The sequence below is a fragment of the Mobula hypostoma genome, chromosome 1 (assembly GCF_963921235.1).
Source record: "Mobula hypostoma chromosome 1, sMobHyp1.1, whole genome shotgun sequence".
Classification (NCBI taxonomy): Eukaryota; Metazoa; Chordata; class Chondrichthyes; order Myliobatiformes; family Myliobatidae; genus Mobula; species Mobula hypostoma.
In genome coordinates, this window is record NC_086097.1 from 191,276,828 (window position 1) to 191,295,800 (window position 18,973).

Below are 18,973 nucleotides of genomic sequence, written 5' to 3' on the forward strand. Positions count from 1 at the left end.
TATGCCCTTCCAGAGCAAAACTCTTTAACCAGCAGATAAAATTTCTATCTATCCCTTCTGTACCCAATGATATTTTCAAGTTTAAATTCAGGTTTAATTGACATCAAGATTGTTTTGTTTTTGCACCGGCAATTTCAGTCAGATTTTTCCTTGATCATTGGATATTTCATGCTTGATAAAAATATTAATGAAACCTTCAATTTTTATTGTTTCAAACCCTGTGTTTGCACATTAACCACAAAAAATTGGCATTCATCTATTAGCCACATATATAGCAATAATTAATTATAGCAAAAGGCAACATGTAAATATGCTTGCTGTCAGGATCAATAACAAACTTACAGATTCATACAGTAAATATTCAGTATACATGGATACAAATGAACGAGACAGAATTCCTCTGGGGTCAAGGTGCAAAAACAGACACTTCCTATCAAAGTAACGAGAAAGGGAAAAAAACCTAGTCACATAAGGAAACACAGTCTTAGTCCAAGATGCTGACTGATCAGCCCAGCAAATTAGTGGTTCATTGATGTTGATGGCCGCCGTTTATTTGTAACATCTCTTAAAGTTATTTTTCTAACCGAGAAAATAACGGGGATTCCTTTTGTTTATTTTGGGCACTACGCTGCATAACTGGAGCAGGAGATTGTTGCCGAACAGTCTCTAACTAAAGTCAGTTGCATGCACATGTGTGGCTGTTAGGCACTGAAGTGTGCTTGGAGTTTTATATAAAATCAGTTGCTGTCACAATGGCGGGGGCATAGGGAGCAAGGGTGGACCCAAATGCAAGACACATCTTGTGAGGTTAATCAAATTTAGTTTATTGTTCGATATCAGGAGAGCTAGGCAGGAGCAGGAGTGGCAAACTGGACAAGGACTGAGGACTACGACTAGGCTGGGACCAAGGGTCTGGGCTAGGGCTCGGAATCAGCTCCCAGAACTAGAGGAGACATGAAGAGGCTAGGGTATGGACTCCGAGCCCAAGACTGGGCAAGGACCCAGTACCTGGGTCTTGCCTCGGGCTCGGACCCCAGAACCAGGCATGGACATGACATGGGCTAGGGAGAGGAGGAACATGGGAACACAGAGCCTCGGTCTCGAGAGAGCAGGTAAATGGAACCATGGACACACACACAGAACACAGAGTTGGAACCCCTCCTTGGGTACAGGACATAGGGCCGGGACTCACACACAGAACAGAGAGCCGGGACCCCTCCTTGGGTACAGGACATAGGGCCGGGACTCATGACCCTCCGCGGGGCAATGGCAAGACGGCCTGACTTACCCCATGGAGGCGAGGACAAGACAAGACAGAACATGACCCCCCGCGGGGCAACGGCAAGACGGCCTGACTTACCCCCACGGAGGAGAGGACCAGACAAGACAAAACATGACCCCCACCCCCCGCAGAGCAACAGCATGATGGCCTGACTTACCCCACGGAGGCGAGGACAAGACAAGACAAGACCAACATGAATGAACACCAGACAGTACCTATCTAGCTCTGGCGATGGAACTAGACCGACGTGCAGGCGGGGCTGCAGACGAGGGCTAGAGGCAAGAGGGGTAGAGAAGGGATTCAGACAAGGGGGTAGGACAGGAATCACAGACTGCCAGGGCCAGGACTTGACTCAGAACTGGGAAGCTGCCAGGGCCAGGACTTGGCTTGGTGCTAGAATGTCGCCAGGGCCAGGACTTGACTTGGTGCTAGAATGCCACGAGGGACAGGACTTGACTTGGTGCCTGAATGCCGCCAGGGCCAGGACTTGGCTTGGTGCTTGAATGCCGCCGGAGCCAGGACTTGACTTGGAGCCTCCGGGTAGTGGCAAGCTCTCGACTCGACCCGGGAACAGTAGACAGCAGTTCTTGATTCCCTCCGGCGGGTTAAATGACAGACCCACCTCGGTGAGGAAACTTTGCCGGCTCGCTTTGACGAGGTAACTGGACAGGATTTCTCCGGTGAGGAAGGGCGAATTACCAGCACACACTTCGGCAGAGACTAGGCTTGCTCTGGCCAGATGACATTGGCATGCCGTGACTTTGCAGACTTTGCAGACGCTCCCGCCCCGAATGGCTGAAAGCCGAAGACTATAAACTACTGGTTCAGCCTAACGTTAATTACCTCTAATCACCAAAGTCGAGGGACATGGGAAAACAGGGAATCAACGGTCCGGATCGTAACATAAACAAGGTAAATTTAAAGGGACCCCGATCCAGACCATAATAGTTGCATGGGTTTGTGTTCAAAAGGCAGTGATTTTTGTCACTGATAGTTGACAAGAAATAAGCAGTAAGGTAATTCAGAACTGTTTTGCTCACTGCAGTTTTAAGCATTCAGTCTTAGAGAGGTTGTGAGTGAAAATGAAACAATTTCACTACTTCATCAAGTTAAAACCTATGAAGAAACTGAAGGTATGGACAATCATATTAAATTTTTCAATGAAAATGAAGATTTGAAAGTTGCAATAATCAAAAGCATTACATAAAGGCATTCCATTATCTGCACTAGGTGTCTGCACTGATTTTGTTCTTTATCAAAAGTCTGAAGAACACAGCAACATTCAGTGGATGAATTCCTCTGTCAGTAACGATTATGAACCAATATACAGTTTTATAGTTCTGCAGTAGGATTGATAATATTCCAATTATTCTGTATTTCTTTTAAATATATAATTTATTACTCAGGTAAATGGTAGTTTGTCTTTGTTATACCTTATTAACTATATATACACACTCAGTGTCCACTCTGAGATATACCTGTACAAATGCTCATTAATGTAAATATCCAATCAGCCAATCACATGGCAGTAACTCATTGTATAAAAGCATGTAGACATGATCAACAGGTTCAGTTGATGTTCAGACCGAACATCAGAATGTGATCTAAGTGACTTTGATCATGGAATGATTGTTGGTGTCAGAAGGGGTCTCTCAGAAACTGCTGATCTCCTAGGATACAACAATCTCTAGAGTTTACAGATACTGGTGCAAAAAGACAGAACAAAACACATCCAGTGAGCAGCAGTTCTGTGGGAGAAAATGCCTTGTTAATGAAAGAGGTCAGAGGAGGACAGCCAGACTGGTTGTTGAAGAGATAACAGATGCACTGGGCATGATCTTTTAAGAATTACTTGATTCTAGCATAGTCCCAGAAGACTGAAAAAATTCAGATGTCACTCCACTCTTTCAGAAGGAATGAAAGCAAAAGAAAGGAAATTAAAGGCCAGTTAGCCTAACCTCAGTGGTTGGGAAAGTGTTGGAGTCTATTATTAAAGATGAGGTTTTAGGATACTTGGAGGTTAATGATAAAATAAGTCGAAGCCAACATGGTTTCTGTAAAGCAAAATCTTGCCTGACAAATCTGTTGGAGTTCTTTGAGGAAGTAACAAGCAGGGTGGACAAAGGAGAGGCCGTGGATATCACTTACTTGGATTTTCAGAAGGCATTTGATAAAGTGCCACGCATGAGGCTGCTTAACAAGATAAAATCCTGTGACATTACAGGAAGGATACTGGCATGGATAGCGGAATGGCTGACAGGCAGGAGGCAGTGAGTGGGAATAAAGGGGGCCTTTTCTGGTTGGCTGCCAATGACTAGTGGTGTCCTCAGGGGTCAGTATTGGGACCACTGCTTTTCACATTTTTTGTCAATGATTTAGATAATGGAATTGATGGTATTGTGGCAAAATTTGTGAATGATATGAAGATAGGTGGAGGAGTAGGTGGAGTTGAGGAAACAATGTGATTGCAGTGGGACATAGACAAATTGGAAGAATGGGCAAAAAAGTGGCAGATGGAATTCAGTGTTAGGAAATGCATGATAATGCATTTTAATAAAAGGAACAATAGTGCAGATCATTATCTAAATGGGGAGAAAATTCAAACATCAGAGGTGCAAAGGGACTTGGGAGTCCTCATGCAAGACTCCCAGAGGGTTAATTCACAGGTTGAGTCTATGGTAAAGAAGGCAAATGCAAAGTCGCTATTTATTTCAAGGGGAACAGAATATAAAAGCAAGGAGGTAATGCAGAGGCTTTATAAGACACTAGCCAGGCTGCACTTGGAGTATTGTCAACTGTTTTGGGCCCCATATCTCAGAAGGGATGGGGTGTCATTGGAGAGAGTCCAGAAGAGGTTCACGAGGATGATTCCAGGAATGAAGGGATTAACATATGTGGAGCACTTATCAGCTTTAAGCTTATACTCTTTGGAATTTAGAAGAATGCAGGGGTATCTCATTGAAAACTACCAAATGTTGAAAGGACTAGAGAGGGTGAATATGGAGATGATGTTTCCTGTGGTGGGGGTATCCAGAACTAGAGGGCACAGCCTCAGAACTGAGGGGCGACCTTTCAGAAGAGAGGTAAGGAGGATTTTATTTTTAGCCTGAGAGTAGTGAATCTGTGAAATGCTCTGCCACAGACTGCAGTGGAGGCCAAGTCTGTGGATATATTTAAAGCAGAAATTAACAGTCTCCTGATTGGTCAGGGTATCAAAAGATATGGTGTGAAAGCGAATGTTTGGGGTTGAATGGGATCTGGAATCAGCCATGATGGAATGGTGGAGCAAACTTGATGTGCTGAGTGGCTTAAGTCCACTCCTATGTCTTATGGTCTTATAGTCTAAGCTAATAGGAAGGCGATCATATCTCAAATAACCACATATTATAATAGTGGTGTGCAGAAGAGCATATCATGAATGCACAACATGTTAAACTTTGAAGTGGATGGGTTACAGCAGAACAAGAGCACAAAGAAAGCTGCAACTGCTGGAGGACTGATCATTTAGATATGGTTCATTGAGCCTTGAACTGCATGAGCTTAGCTCTCTCATGGGAATGTAAATCGTAGAGTTACATACCTCATGAGTGCATGCAGTTCCATTAAGTTAGTCATGTGCTAAGCTCTCATCCCAGGCAGCTATCATTATATTACCATGCAAGTGCATTGAAAAGTAGGTTTGAATATATTAATAGTGTGAACAGAAGTATATGTACATATGAAGGTTGGATGTTACAATTTGTTGTTGTTACCTGTGTTAAGTTCTAAGCATACTTTTACAATAACTGAAAGGTGAAGTTCTTCTTAGTGGCTCACAACAGCATGGATTGATGACAGGTGAAGTATTATATATGGCAATTTTTGACTTTTTCTGACCCTAATTTTACATGTGAGGGAAAATGGCAATGGCATGGATATGATTGCTGTCTTCTATCTGGTTATTTCCTCATACAGCCTTTTTGTGCTCATTTCATAAGAGCATCCATTCCATTGCTAGATTTCCCACAGGAAGAGTTTGATTACTTCAACTATGAACTGTAACATTTTAAGATTTTTTATTAATAGGCCCTGTATTCATTTGTTCAAATGGGCAGACCTGCCTTGTCCATTGCAAATCATTAACAAGATTTCCTAATATTCATGTCCAACAAAAATCAACCCCGTTCAATCACGTCTAACAAATGCTAATATCAAAGACCTTATTTGAATGACATTTCTGCAGAATGTCAATAAGACCATAATTCCTGAGCCCATTGTCCCATTGAGGCACTTTCTGTATGGTAATAACCAAGCAGAAGACAGAGTGAAAACACTTTCTTGAGATTGTGATGACCTATTAAATGACATGGAAGTGTAAGTCGCCTTATCACATGCAAATCTTTTCCTGATTCTGATCCCAATCCCCATTGTAATTAAATTAAACTTATGTACAATCTTATATACATGCCTAAACAGATTTTGACTGTAAAAGGAAAAGAAGCATAACTTGAATTACAAAACAGGTAAGGATAAGAATATTAAAATCCTCTGAGGAGCTAAGGACTAGCGAAATGAGTGGATGAGAACATGTTGGGTTAGGAAAAATGTTAAGTTATTTACACTCATTCAAAAAACAAAACAAAAATAACATGTTTTTAAATGTTACATTCCTTTTGTCCCATCTGTTCCTTTTTATCTAACTCTGCAGCAAAAGTTAATTTGTTTTCTCTCCTTGAAAGAAAGCTTAACATAACCTTGATAACAGAGGATTGGTTGCAAATTTTGAAGCTGGTTCACTCTTCTTCGATTTGTGCCAGTCATTCTCTAATTCAATTTAAAATTGTACATTGTTATTATTTGACAAAGGAGAGATTGTCTAAAATATTTCCTAATGTAAATAGTCAGTGTGATAGATGCAAAACTGAGACAGCTACATTGACGCATATGTTTTGGTCGTGTTCTGTATAGAAACAATTTTGGAAATCTATTTTTTCTACAATTTCTAAAGCTTTAAAAATCAATTTACAACCTAATATATTGACAGTTTTGTTTGGTATAATTCCTCAGTATATTCACGGTATTTCCATATCAGACCAATACATAACTGCATTTGTCACATTATTGGTTTTCTCTCTTTGACAGTTTTGAAGAAGGATCTTCAACCTGAAAGATTCACTTCACTTTTCTTTCCACAGATGCTACCAGACTTGTTTTTCTAGCATTCTGCTTTTATGTAAGGCAAGTGGCTGGCTCTTTTAATAAGTGGATTTGAGTACAAACTTTACTTACCATTGTTCTGGCTACTCATCAACCTCTTTACAATTCTCAGCTTTCATTTTCCCAGTTCTAAATAATTCTAGTTTACAAAAAATATTTGAATAAATTTATCTCTATTTCCAAAATCAAGATTATTTAATGAATAGACATATTCCTAGTGAATAATTAAAGTGAAATGACAAAGGTCATATGGAATAATGTCTTGGTTGATTTATGATCAGTAATGTCAGGCCAGCATAGATAAGCACCTCCCAGTCTCCACACAGCTAATAGAAGCCATCTGCCATTCATTTCCAACTCATCACCTGCAGCCTATTTAAACCCAGCTCTCAGCCAAGACCCTTGTTCACCCATCAGACCAGCCAGCCTCAATCAGTTGCTCCCCGCCTGCAGTCACCTTGTTGTCTATGGTGCCTGTTTTCTCTTGATTCATGGCTGCTTGTGGTTTATTATTTTTATAATTTATTATTAAAGTTATCACTCATCACTTAATCTCCTCCTCCACTCTGCCTTTCGGTCTACCTTTCCTGACAGGATGGTGAATCAGCAATTGACCAAGCAGAGTTTGCTTGCCTAAAGCAGGGCAGAAATTATTGACCATCTGTTCGACACTCTCCACAAATTCCTCATCTCAATACAGCAACCCTGTGCCAGTCATCCTCCTCCTTCAGAGCCCAGTGTCTGTACAATCCCCAAGTCGATGCTGCAACTTCCTGTTCCAGTGTATCTTGCACTTAAATTTCCAGCCATCCCTGTATTTTACAAACCAAGTCAAGATTGCTTTCGTCATCACTCTGTTGACTGAGTGAGCTCTGACCTGGACCACGGCTAACTGGAACAATAGGACCCCCATTTGAGACAGGTATGAGGATTTCACTGCTAAGATGTGCGGGTTTTTGACCATCCAGGAAATGGATCAGATATGTTGCCTGCATCAAGTCTCATGCTTCGTGCTGAATTCAGGACCTTCACAGAGGAGTGCACCTCATTACCATCACGGCCTCTCAGAGTGCTTGAAAGATGTGCTGTCTACCCAGGAGATGCCCACTGACCCGAAAGCCTCATCACTCATTTCCAGATCCATTTCAGGCTGCAGGCTGCTTCATGGAGAGCGAAAGGCATGACAAGACACAAAAGACGTCAAGGAGGTCCACTGCAACCAAGGAAGACTCCAGTTGTGATGACAACTCATACCACTGGACCTAGAATTTTTAGGCTGAAAGAATGGGTCTGCCCCAGTGCAATGGCTTTTCCATGTTGAAATCTCTCCCACATAGGTTTCTTCATGCAGTTCTCATCATCTGAACTCCATCAATCTGTTACTGTCAGATGCGATCAACAACCAAATTGTCATTTCACCTTAAATATGGAGACCAAAACTATACACCGTGGTTTTAACAATGCCCCATCAAACTGTAGCAAGATGACTTCCTTTATATTTCGTCCCCTTTTTAAAACTATCTTCTTGAACACCTTCATATTAACTTCCTGTGTTTCATGAATGGGAATACACAGATCTCTTTGTCCCGCAATACTGTTTAGTATCTCGCCATTTAAACAAAACTCTGTTTTCCTGTTCAAGCAGCACACACAAAATGCTGGTGGAATGCAGCAGGCCAGGCAGCATCCATAGGAAGAAGCACAGTTGACTTTTCAGGCCGAAACAATTCGTCAAGGGTCTCGGCCTGAAACATCGACTGTGCTTCTTCCTATGGATGCTGCCTGGCCTGCTATGTTCCAACAGCATTTTGTGTGTGTTGCTTGAATTTCAGGCACCTGCAGATTTCCTCGTGTTTGCGTTTTTCTATTCATTCCACCAAAGTGGATCATCTCCCCATATCATTCTCCACCTACCCACTAGTTAACCATATACAGCCCTTTACGAATTCTTTGCATGCTCCTCACATCCTGCTTCCACAGCTATTTCATACCAGTGACAAATTTGATTATATCACACCTGATCCCTTCTTCTAATTCATTCATATGGATAGTAAATTGTAGAGGTCCCCTTACTGATTCCTAGTTACAACTTGACAACCTGAAAATGATCCATTAATCCTATGGCTCTGTTTTCTGTTGGTTAGCCAACTTTCTACCCATGCTGGTCACGTCATACATAACGCCATGTTTTACATCACGCAGTAATCTTTCATGTGGATCATATTGAATGACTTCTGAAATTCTATATATATATTTTATCTACTAGTTCCCCTTTATGGAACCACATTTATTCAATACTAATAAATTTATCAAACTTGATTTCCATTTCATAAAGCCATATTCATTCAGCTTGTCAGGTCTAATTTCCAAACTATCCTGCTACTATTTAATAATGGATACCTTAACAGACGTTGAGGAAGATCTTCTTTATGCCACAAGCAGTACAGTTACTTCATGGTTCTGACCATTTTCATATCTTTCTACCCATCAGGATTCCTGAGTCCTTGAGCTGTACTGTATGTGAAAATCCTGTTGAACTGGAGTTACTGCTGACTTTGTCAGCCCTGCAAAACATTTCCTACCATTATTTGGAAATATGTAAAGATGGGAGAACCGCCCTAAAGACCCATCAAACAATACCATAATAAAACTACACTTACAAATTCCTACTTTTCAACCAAACTGCTGGTTCAAGGTGGAACCAGGTTGCAATATCTGTCAAGACTGTGGCTCAGACTTGGTTGTTTCTTAGGTTCATAGGGATGATTTTGGGGACAGCGTGGGAAGTTACGGGTCAGGTTAGGCTTTAGGAACAGGGTTGGGGGGTTAAGTTAGAAGTCAGAGGCAGTAAATGAAAAGTCAAGGTCAGAAGCCAGTGGTTGGGAAGCTCTGTGGACTAAGGTCAGAGATCTCCTGGAGTCAGATCGAAGACCAGCAATTTCCACATTCAAGGAACATGGTCAGCTGACCCCAAAGACAAAGGCTAGTGAATCCCAGGTCAACAATTCCTGGCATTGGAAGATCATGCAGGCTGGAGGCACAGGAGCCAAGAACCCACAAGTCAATGAATCCCAGGACTGAAAATTCATGCAAGTCTTGATATTGAAGTCCAAAGTTCAGAGTATCGTGATCAGTGAGTCCTGAGCTCGATACAGAAAATAAAATCTCAAAAGTCAAAGACAAAAGTTGGTGAGTCCACAGCATGTCCGGATGTCAGAAGCTTGATAATCTGTGAATTTGCAAATCCAGACCAAGGACTAGAGATTGGAGACCTGATGTCTGCAATCAGAGATGCAATTGCTTGTTAACACAAATAATGCATTTCACTGTACATTTGGATATACCTCTGATAAATAAATGAACCAGAGTATGATCTTCCAGACCCTTCCATACTTAAAACCAAGTACAAGCTGAAGGATGAAAACTACACTTTATAGAAATAGCTAAGTAATGCAATAACCAATGAATCAGATCACAGCTCTGCAGTTAGTCCTGCCACATCATGAATGGAAGTGATATATTAAAGAGCAAAAGGGAGGAGGAGGAGGCTCCATCAACTTCCTTATCTTAAACAATATCGATATTAGCACATGAACATAGAAGGCAAAGCTGAAGTGTATGATCTGTATAATCAAACCCGGCTTTCTCCTAAAGTCCCTGTCATTATTGAAAGCAGTCAAGTTAATTAAAGAAGCTAAAACACAGCAAAGATCTTGTTTTAAAGAAACTGAAGTTGAAATGTTATGACTAGTTCATTCAGTGCCATAATTTCAGTAACTGCAAAAGTAACCCTCTTGGATACCAGAATATGGCATATATGCACTTTATGAAACTTATACTCCACAGAATACTTTATATTTGTTAACTTTGCGTAAATATTATTTTTTGTGCTGTATTTGTTACACTGGACAATAAAGACTTTGCTTCCTGAATATTTTTGGGTGTGTCTTATGAATTTTGGGCTGCTGTTCATGAAAATCACCATAACATTTTCCAATCACATACCATTTTTTCCCCAATCATCTATATTTGTTATTTCAATTCATAACTCAAATCAGTTAAAATGTTGCCCACAATATAATCTGAGAAGTTATCCATCTTGTCCAGATATGCCTGGGCATACTTAGGCAGGGCGGATGATGCATGAGAGAACAGGTTTTCAGAAAGGCTATAAAAGCATCATGCACACACGTCGCATTTACAGGTTTATTGGTTTGCAACCATGTTGATATGCATGCTCTACGCACATAGCATATTATGTGTATTCATTGTAATAAAAATAAATATTTTCATGAGTATTCATGATAGCAAAATGTCTTAGCAATGTTGCAACTGCCGCAATACTTTGTTTTGTTGCACATCATACATTGTCAATCTTAGGGCTTGACTCAGGCACAAGCTGCTCGCTGTCCTGATGATATGCTGGGAGCAGAAGGATCATGTGACAGACTGCTACTTCTCTGATCAATGTGTTTGGTTTCTCTACTAAAAACAAGAAATCCATTAAATGCCCCAGTTTCCCTTCAGCCCAAAACCTGTGCTGCATGATGATAATCTTCCAGTACCAAAGCCACCAGAGACATGGAGTCTAGAGGAGGAAGATAAAGATACCATGAAGAACGACCCAGGAATGGTAAGTGACACTGTTACTGATACAGATTTTGAACACATTATGTCAAGTGAACCTCATCTGATAACTCAGTCTGAGTAAACTGACCTGATCAGAGATGGGTTTGTCAAAGGCAAACACAGAATTACTGGGTTCAAGACTTCAAAGATAGAATCTGCTGTCACCAGACACAAATATTTCTCTTTTGCAACCGCAAAGAAGATCTGACGCAATTTTTGGGTCAAGTTGATTATCTGTGTTTCTGCACTGACATTAATAGGCTGTTGATTGTTTTGGCTTGTCAGCATGGCCCACAACAATGGTGTCTTTTTATTGATTCTTCAGTGTTAGGCCTGAAAGCTGTGCTGTACTACAACAGCCATGTCCGCTCTTCAACACCAATCAGCTGTGCAGTAACTTTTGAATAACAAAACATTTTGCAGTAGTTCAACTGAACTAAACGTGTCAGCAGCATTATACAATTAAATGCATTATATTCAATAAAAGTTAATTTCCTGTTTGCCCAAATTCCTATGTGATACAGTAGTCTTAAATTATATTTGTGTTTAGCTTGAAGCAGTCTATCATAACCACAGGAAATTTTTGAGGAAGCAACATTTCCAAAAGAATTTGCTGTCCAGTGTTGCTGGTTCTGTGTTTTGCTTCTTGATTCCCGAGGAACGTTGTTTCATTTAGCTCTATACCTATGTATGGTTGAATGATTATAAATTCAAACTTGAGCAAATTTTTTTTTAATATTAGTGCAAAACAAACTTAAAAAAATTGACAACCCATTTAATATACCACCTGATTTCATTTATCATTGAATAAAATGAAAAAGAACTCTATACCTTCTCTAGCTCCCTGCAAGCATAATTTCCAACTGAGAGTGTGAGATTGCAGAATTACTCCCTTTGTAATATTTGTACTATGCTTGTCTTCATTCTGATCCCCACTGATTGCTGTATCATGTGTAAAAAAGGAAAAAATTGGGGAATCTTGATTACTGAGCAATTTTTGTTAACCACAAGGGGTTCATTCTGTTATCACAGATAATGGAAGATCCATTCTATTTCAGTGATTTAAATCAGAGTAAACTAAATCACTGTGTAAAACAGAGAGGCATCCAACTAAACTGCAGGTCTGCAAATAAGTAACAAATTGGTTGAAAAATACTTTTGAAAATTGACATATTGCTTCAGAGCAGAATTACATTATTTTGGGTCATGGCTCCTTGCTGTACTTTCCAGTGGATGAGGTGATTTTTAATAAATTCTTTACTTCATTACGTTGTACCTAAAGGGTCAATAAAAAGGATGAAATTCACTGTTTCATTTGAATTGAGGACATTGGGGACTCAAGCACCTCGAAGTTATTATTTCACATATGCTTCTGTCATCTTGTCCCCTCTGTAGTTTTGTAATTTTCTTCAATTCTACAACCTTCCAAGTTATCTTCATTCCTCAAAGAATGGAGGTAAATTTATCCCAACTCTTCTGGTATAAATCTTTCACAGTTGCATCAATTGCCACTTTTTATTTGAAGTATTCACACCCATTTTTTCTTATTTTCCAGTTATGTCAGATTAAAATGACCCAAATATACTTCAATATGAAAAGGTAGGGTTAATAAACTTCTATTCAATGCAGCTAGCAATTTTCATACATTCCAATGATAAATTTATCTTAATTCAGCATACACAAAGTCAGAACACCTTAACAAAATTCTCTGTCATTTCCAAGCAATGACAATGTTGAGGAAAGAGGATTATAAAAGAAAATTCTGGTTAAATAAAAACTATTAATAAATACATGCTAAGTTATTCATTTCTCTTCAATAAAGGAAAATAAGAACAAATCACAGAGAAGTCCTCTATTTCATTTCCTTTGCTGGCTAACTGCATGTACAATCTCTGGTATCTGCTGTTTCATGCTGTAAATTAAATGCATCTTCCAAAGATATTTCCAGATGTTAAATAATGCTATCTCAGCAATTAAAAGGACTTCAATTTATGCAGAGCATTGTTTAGTCATTCCTTCTTTTTTATTGCCATTGTCTGCTGAAAGTTATCAGGAAATTAAATGATGCTGGAGGAAATAAAAACTTGGGCTGTGATTGTAATGGGTTCTTGCAGTCAAATTTAATAGCACTTGGATTCTTACAGTTTCAATGCTTTCTTCTTGTTTTAATATTCACAAAGAAGAAAAAAGAAACCATTCTTGTTAAATAATGGATAGATTATTTTCAAATAATCCAACTGTGGGCTGCAAAATGTATATATTTGGGAAAGAAAATAGATAATACTGCATGAATACTTTCATCATGAATGTTCAATAACTGCTTTGCTGTGAAGCAAGATGACATTTATTGAAAATTTCATGTACTGCTAAGTTCTGAAAAGAGTGATGCCGAGGAAAAATAAAATGCTGGCAAAAAGAATTCTTGTGTTTAAGTAAACATTTTATTTTGTTTGAAACATTGAATTTGTAAGGAATTGAAATTACAAAGCATTTGAGATACATCTGCAATATTTTCAGCAGAATAATTCTACAACTGTGTTATGTAATAATAAGAAAAACAGTTTGAAAAGTGTAGGTTGATTCACATCTGCAAGAGAAATATTGAGATTACTAAATAATTTAAAGGGCTAACCATGCCTTCATAACTGAAATACATATGAGGAAAGAGTGCTTACGTAGATGGGTCAGTGTTTCAATGAGAGAAGGTTGCATAAATGGCCTAGATGTAATGAAGGCCTTCTGCTACCTGAAGCTGTTCTGTCTTTGCATGTTATAATGTTTCAGTGTCATTCTAATTCAGAATTACACCTAATTCACCATTCCTTTGTTGCTCATATGCTGTATGTACTATAATTACAGTATATGGTTTTATTAAGTACTACTTGTAATTGTTTTGCCACAGTACAATCATTTCCCTAGGCAGCATCTTGCCAAAACTGGTATTTCATTCTAAGACCATATGGGGTGCTAATACATTCAAGGATATTGTAAAACAAAAATAGCTGTGTGTGAGAAGCTGATTCAAGCATATGGAAGCCATCTATATGCAGCTTGGAATCCTGTACACAACATAAATTCACCAATGACACCGCTGTTGGTACATTCTCAGATGGTGGCAAGAAGGGGTACAGGTGTGAGGTAGTTCAGCTGGTTCAATTATATTGAAACCACAACCTCACACTCAAATCTTGTAGACATCCGGTGAGGTACGTAATGACCAGCTGGATCGTAGCCTAGTTTGGTGATTCCAATGCACAGGATCTGAGGAGGATGCAAAGGCTTGTAGACTCAGCCAGCTAGCCAGCTCCATCATGGGCACCTTCAAGAGTTGGTGCCTCAGGAAGGTAGCAGCCATCACTAAGGACCCTCACCATCCAGGACATACCCTCTTCTTGTTACTAATATTGAAGAGCAGTACAGAAGCTGCAAGACCCACACTCAGTCATTCAGCAACAGCGAGAGGATTCGAGTACAGGAGCAGGGAGGTACTACTGCAGTTGTACAAGGCCTTGGTGAGACCACACCTGGAGTATTGTGTGCAGTTTTGGTCCCCTAATCTGAGGAAAGACATCTTTGCCATAGAGGGAGTACAAAGAAGGTTCACCAGATTGATTCCTGGGATGGCAGGTCTTTCATATGAAGAAAGACTGGATGAACTGGGCTTGTACTCGTTGGAATTTAGAAGATTGAGGGGGGATCTGATTGAAACGTATAAGATCCTAAAGGGATTGGACAGGCTGGATGCGGGAAGATTGTTCCCGATGTTGGGGAGGTCCAGAACGAGGGGTCACAGTTTGAGGATAGAGGGGAAGCCTTTTAGGACCGAGATTAGGAAAAACTTCTTCACACAGAGAGTGGTGAATCTGTGGAATTCTCTGCCACAGCAAACTGTTGAGGCCAGTTCATTAGCTATGTTTAAAAGGAAGTTAGATATGGCCCTTGTGGCTACAGGGCTCAGGGGGTATGGAGGGAAGGCTGGGTTCTGAGTTGGATGATCAGCCATGATCATAATAAATGGCGGTGCAGGCTCGAAGGGCCGAATGGCCTACTCCTGCACCTATTTTCTATGTTTCTATGTTTCTATTTTCTTACCCTCCATCATTTCTAAATGGTCATGAACTCATGATCATCAGAATCAGGTTTATTATCACTGGCATGTGATGTGAAATTTGTTAACTTAGCAGCAGCAGTTCAATGCAATACATTATATAGAAGAAAAAGAAAATAATAATAATAATAACTAAATTAATTAGAGTATGTATATATATATATATATATATAAATGGATTAAAAATTGTGCAAAAGCAGAAATAATATATATTAAAGAAGTGTCTAAAGGTTCAATGTCCATTTAGGAATCAGATGGCAGATGGGAAGAAGCTGTTCCTGAATCGCTGAGAGTGTGCCTTTATGCTTCTGTACCTCCTACCTGATGGCAACAGCAAGAAAATTAGTTACTCATTGTTCTTTATCCTGCAATGATTTTGTAAATTGTAATAATTTAATATCTTTGTACTGTACTGCTGCTGTGTATTTCTTGTCGTGTAAACTGGAGATAATAAATCTGGTTTAGATTCTGAGATATATGGATCATTGGGCTCTCTTTCTGTGTAGGTGGGATTTGTACAGGAGGTATAGGTTGCAACTAAGCTGGGTGCAACCCTTGCATTGTGGATCACCAGTGTGACTCAGAAACATTTAGAGTGACAGTGTGGTCAGAACCAGAGCTACTGGTCAGAAGGTGCAGGATTTGATGGAAAGGTTGAGATTATGACATCTGAAGGGAAGGACTAGCAAGTATATGTTAAGGAACATGGTGATACTAGTTTACTGAAGTGTTAATTTCACAAGAACAAGAGGCTTTGATGTGGCAGAATTTGTGAGATGCAGCCAAGAGGGTTTCTTGAAATGGTCCAACTAGAGAAGAGACATGAACCTAGCTGGCATGTCAACAAATACTCAAAAACTTCTATAGTTGTACCGTGGAGAGCATTCTGGCATTCTGATAGGCAGCATCACTGTCTGGTATGGAGGGGCTACTGCACAGGACCGAAAGAAGCTGCAGAAAGTCGTAAATCTAGTCAGCTCCATCTTGGGCACTAGCCTATAAAGTACCCAGGACATCTTTAGGGAGCGGTGTCTCAGAAAGGCAGCGTCCCTTATCAAGGACCCCCAGCACACAGGGCATGCCCTTTCCTCACTGTTACCATCAGGTACGAGATACAGAAGCCTGAAGGCACACACTCAGCGATTCAGGAATAGATTCTTCCCCTCTGCCATCCGATTCCTAAATGGACATTGAAGCTTTGGACACTACCTCACTTTTTAAAAAAAATATACAGTATTTCTGTTTTTGCACATTTAAAAAAAATCTATTCAATATACATAATTGATTTACTTGTTTATTTATTATGTTTTATTTTATTTATTATCATTTTCTTTCTCAACTAAATTATGTATTACATTGAACTGCTGCTGCTCAGTGAACAAATTTCACATCACATGCCAGTGATAATAAACCTGATTCTGATTCTGACTGAGTTTTCAATGGGAGAACATGCTGCAGATGGTGATCATCAGTCCTTAAGATTTAAGCAAGTTATGGATAAGGACAAGCAACACACACAAAATGCTGGAAGAACTCAGCAGGCCAGGCAGCATCTATGAAAAGGAGTACAGTCGATGTTTCGGGCTGAAACCCTTCATTAGGACTGGTGAAGGGTCTCGGCCCAAAATATCAACTGTACTCTTTTCCATAGATGCTGCCTGGCCTGCTGTGTTCCTCCGGCATTTTTTGTATGTTGCTTGGATTTCCAGCATCTGCAGATTTTCTTTTGTTTGTGAATGGATAAGGACAAGTCTGGATCTAAGGAGAAAGTATTAAATTGGGCAGGACCAGTCACAGCCATACATGAAACATTGGAGGTACTCAATAGGTCAGACGGAGACTATAGAGGGAATTGGACAGTTGACAGTTTAGGTTGAGACCTTTCATTAGGACTGGAAAGAAAGCGGAGTGATAGCCAGTAAAAAAAATATTAGGGGAAGGCGTGCAGCAAGAGCTAGCAGGGGATGATAAACAAGGAGGGAGAAAGTGGGAAAGCTGTAAGAAGCTGATAGTTGGATGTAATACAGGGTTGAAGAAGGAAGCTAATCAGAGAGGACAGTGGACCATGGAATAAAGGGAATGATACGAGGGAGGAAACTAAAGGGAGAGATGTATGGGTGGTGGAGGGAAGAAGAGGGATGGGACTGGTGGAATAAAGGAATTAGAAGGGTGGTTACCAGAAGTTGGGAGAATTTTTGTCCAGACCGATAAGCTAATTGCAGCATTTTTAGACAGGAGCGTGGGAGAGTGAATCGTGTGCAATTGTTATTGGTTAAGTGTCTGCTTAATATATGGGAGTAATTTAAACACCATCTAACCAATGTTTAGGACAGACATATTCCTGTGAGGTATAAGAACAAAGATGGTAAAGTAGAGGAACCTTGGATGACGAGAGAGAGGTGGTAAATTTTAGTCAAAAAGAGAAAGGAAGATGTGTAAAGTTTAAAAAGCTGAAATTGGATATCACCCAGAAAGTCAGAAAGAATTAGGAGGGCCAAAGAGTATCTTGTAGCCCGGGGAAAAAGTACACGCTCAGGACAACAATTACTTTTTCAGGTTTTAATTCCTTTATCAGTTTTCGATGTTTAAGTGCCAGTAGAGAGCGAAACAAAACGAACGAATTTGCAACCAGTTCTTGCTGTTACAATCTCAGTTTAACTTCTGATTCACACCCTTCTGTATGGAGAGAATTGCGTATGCAGTATAAAAAACACCGGAACTAATATGGTACAAATACGGTAATGGCAATCCTGAAGGAACCCAATACACACAACATTAGAATCCCACCCACCCTGCATCTTATACATAACAGTGAAAAATGTAAGCGAATACATCTCACCTAAGACGTACACACGTGCTGAACTTCCGAACAGAGACTAAACATTCACGTTACGCAGTTACATGCACAATCAGTCCCGATACCATAAAGTTAGACAAAATGTACACTTTAGCACAACTTTTACAAGGTATTGCCTGGTAGTTAAATTACAGGAAGACTGACCTACTTTGCTGGTGAGGAACTTTGCCCAAGCCACGCAATCCAGTGTTGAGTCACTTACTCGAGAAGATCTAAAGCATCCACATGTAAAATGTGTCAAATTACCGATATTCTCGATCCACCAACAAGCATAAACAAATTCACATGGATATCGTCAATTAATGCTCACCTTTCCTCACCATGCCCAGCACACTCTGGGAGAGGCCAAATTTCAACACCTTACCACATCTTCAGCAGAAAGCAAAATGGTCTCCCCGCTATCTCGCGCGTGTCTAATGACATCACCGTCTCCCTTAAAGGCACAGACAACTATTCTAATATTACCCGGATGGATGTCTAAGTACACCTTTGACAATACTGAATAAGATCCAATGGTCACCCGGTTACAAGTATATATGAGGTCCTTGGCAAGTAGGATTAAAGAGAATCATGAGGCATCTTTTCATACATTAAATGAAAAGGATGATTAGAGAGAAGGTACGATTGCTAAAGAACAAAGTAAGAAATATTTGGAGTCAGAGGATATCAGCAAAGTACTTTGCACTGGTATTCACCAAGAAGGAAGGCATGGAGGTGAGACAGGTATAGTTAGAGGAGGTGTGCAGGGCAAGATTTTTATCCAGAGGGTATTAAGTGCCAGGAGTGCACTGTGGTTGTGGTAGCAGATGTGGAAGTGACTTTTAGGAGGCTTTTAGATAGGCACATGAATGTGCAGGGAATGGAGGGATACAAGTTATGTAGAGGCAGAAGGGATTGGTTT

General features: G+C 40.0%; 1 long non-coding RNA gene across 3 annotated transcripts in view; it reads right to left on the minus strand.

Moving 5' to 3' along the window:
- LOC134353680 (uncharacterized) overlaps positions 1 to 18,468 on the minus strand; it is a 205,912-nt gene extending 187,444 nt beyond the window's left edge. For all 3 annotated transcript variants that reach the window (XR_010019653.1, XR_010019654.1, XR_010019655.1), the window contains exons 1-2: positions 18,383 to 18,468; positions 18,217 to 18,284 (exon numbers count right to left, since the gene is read on the minus strand). This is a non-coding gene — a long non-coding RNA (uncharacterized LOC134353680). The remainder of the gene's footprint in view (positions 1 to 18,216; positions 18,285 to 18,382) is intronic.
- Positions 18,469 to 18,973: the final 505 nt, after the last annotated feature.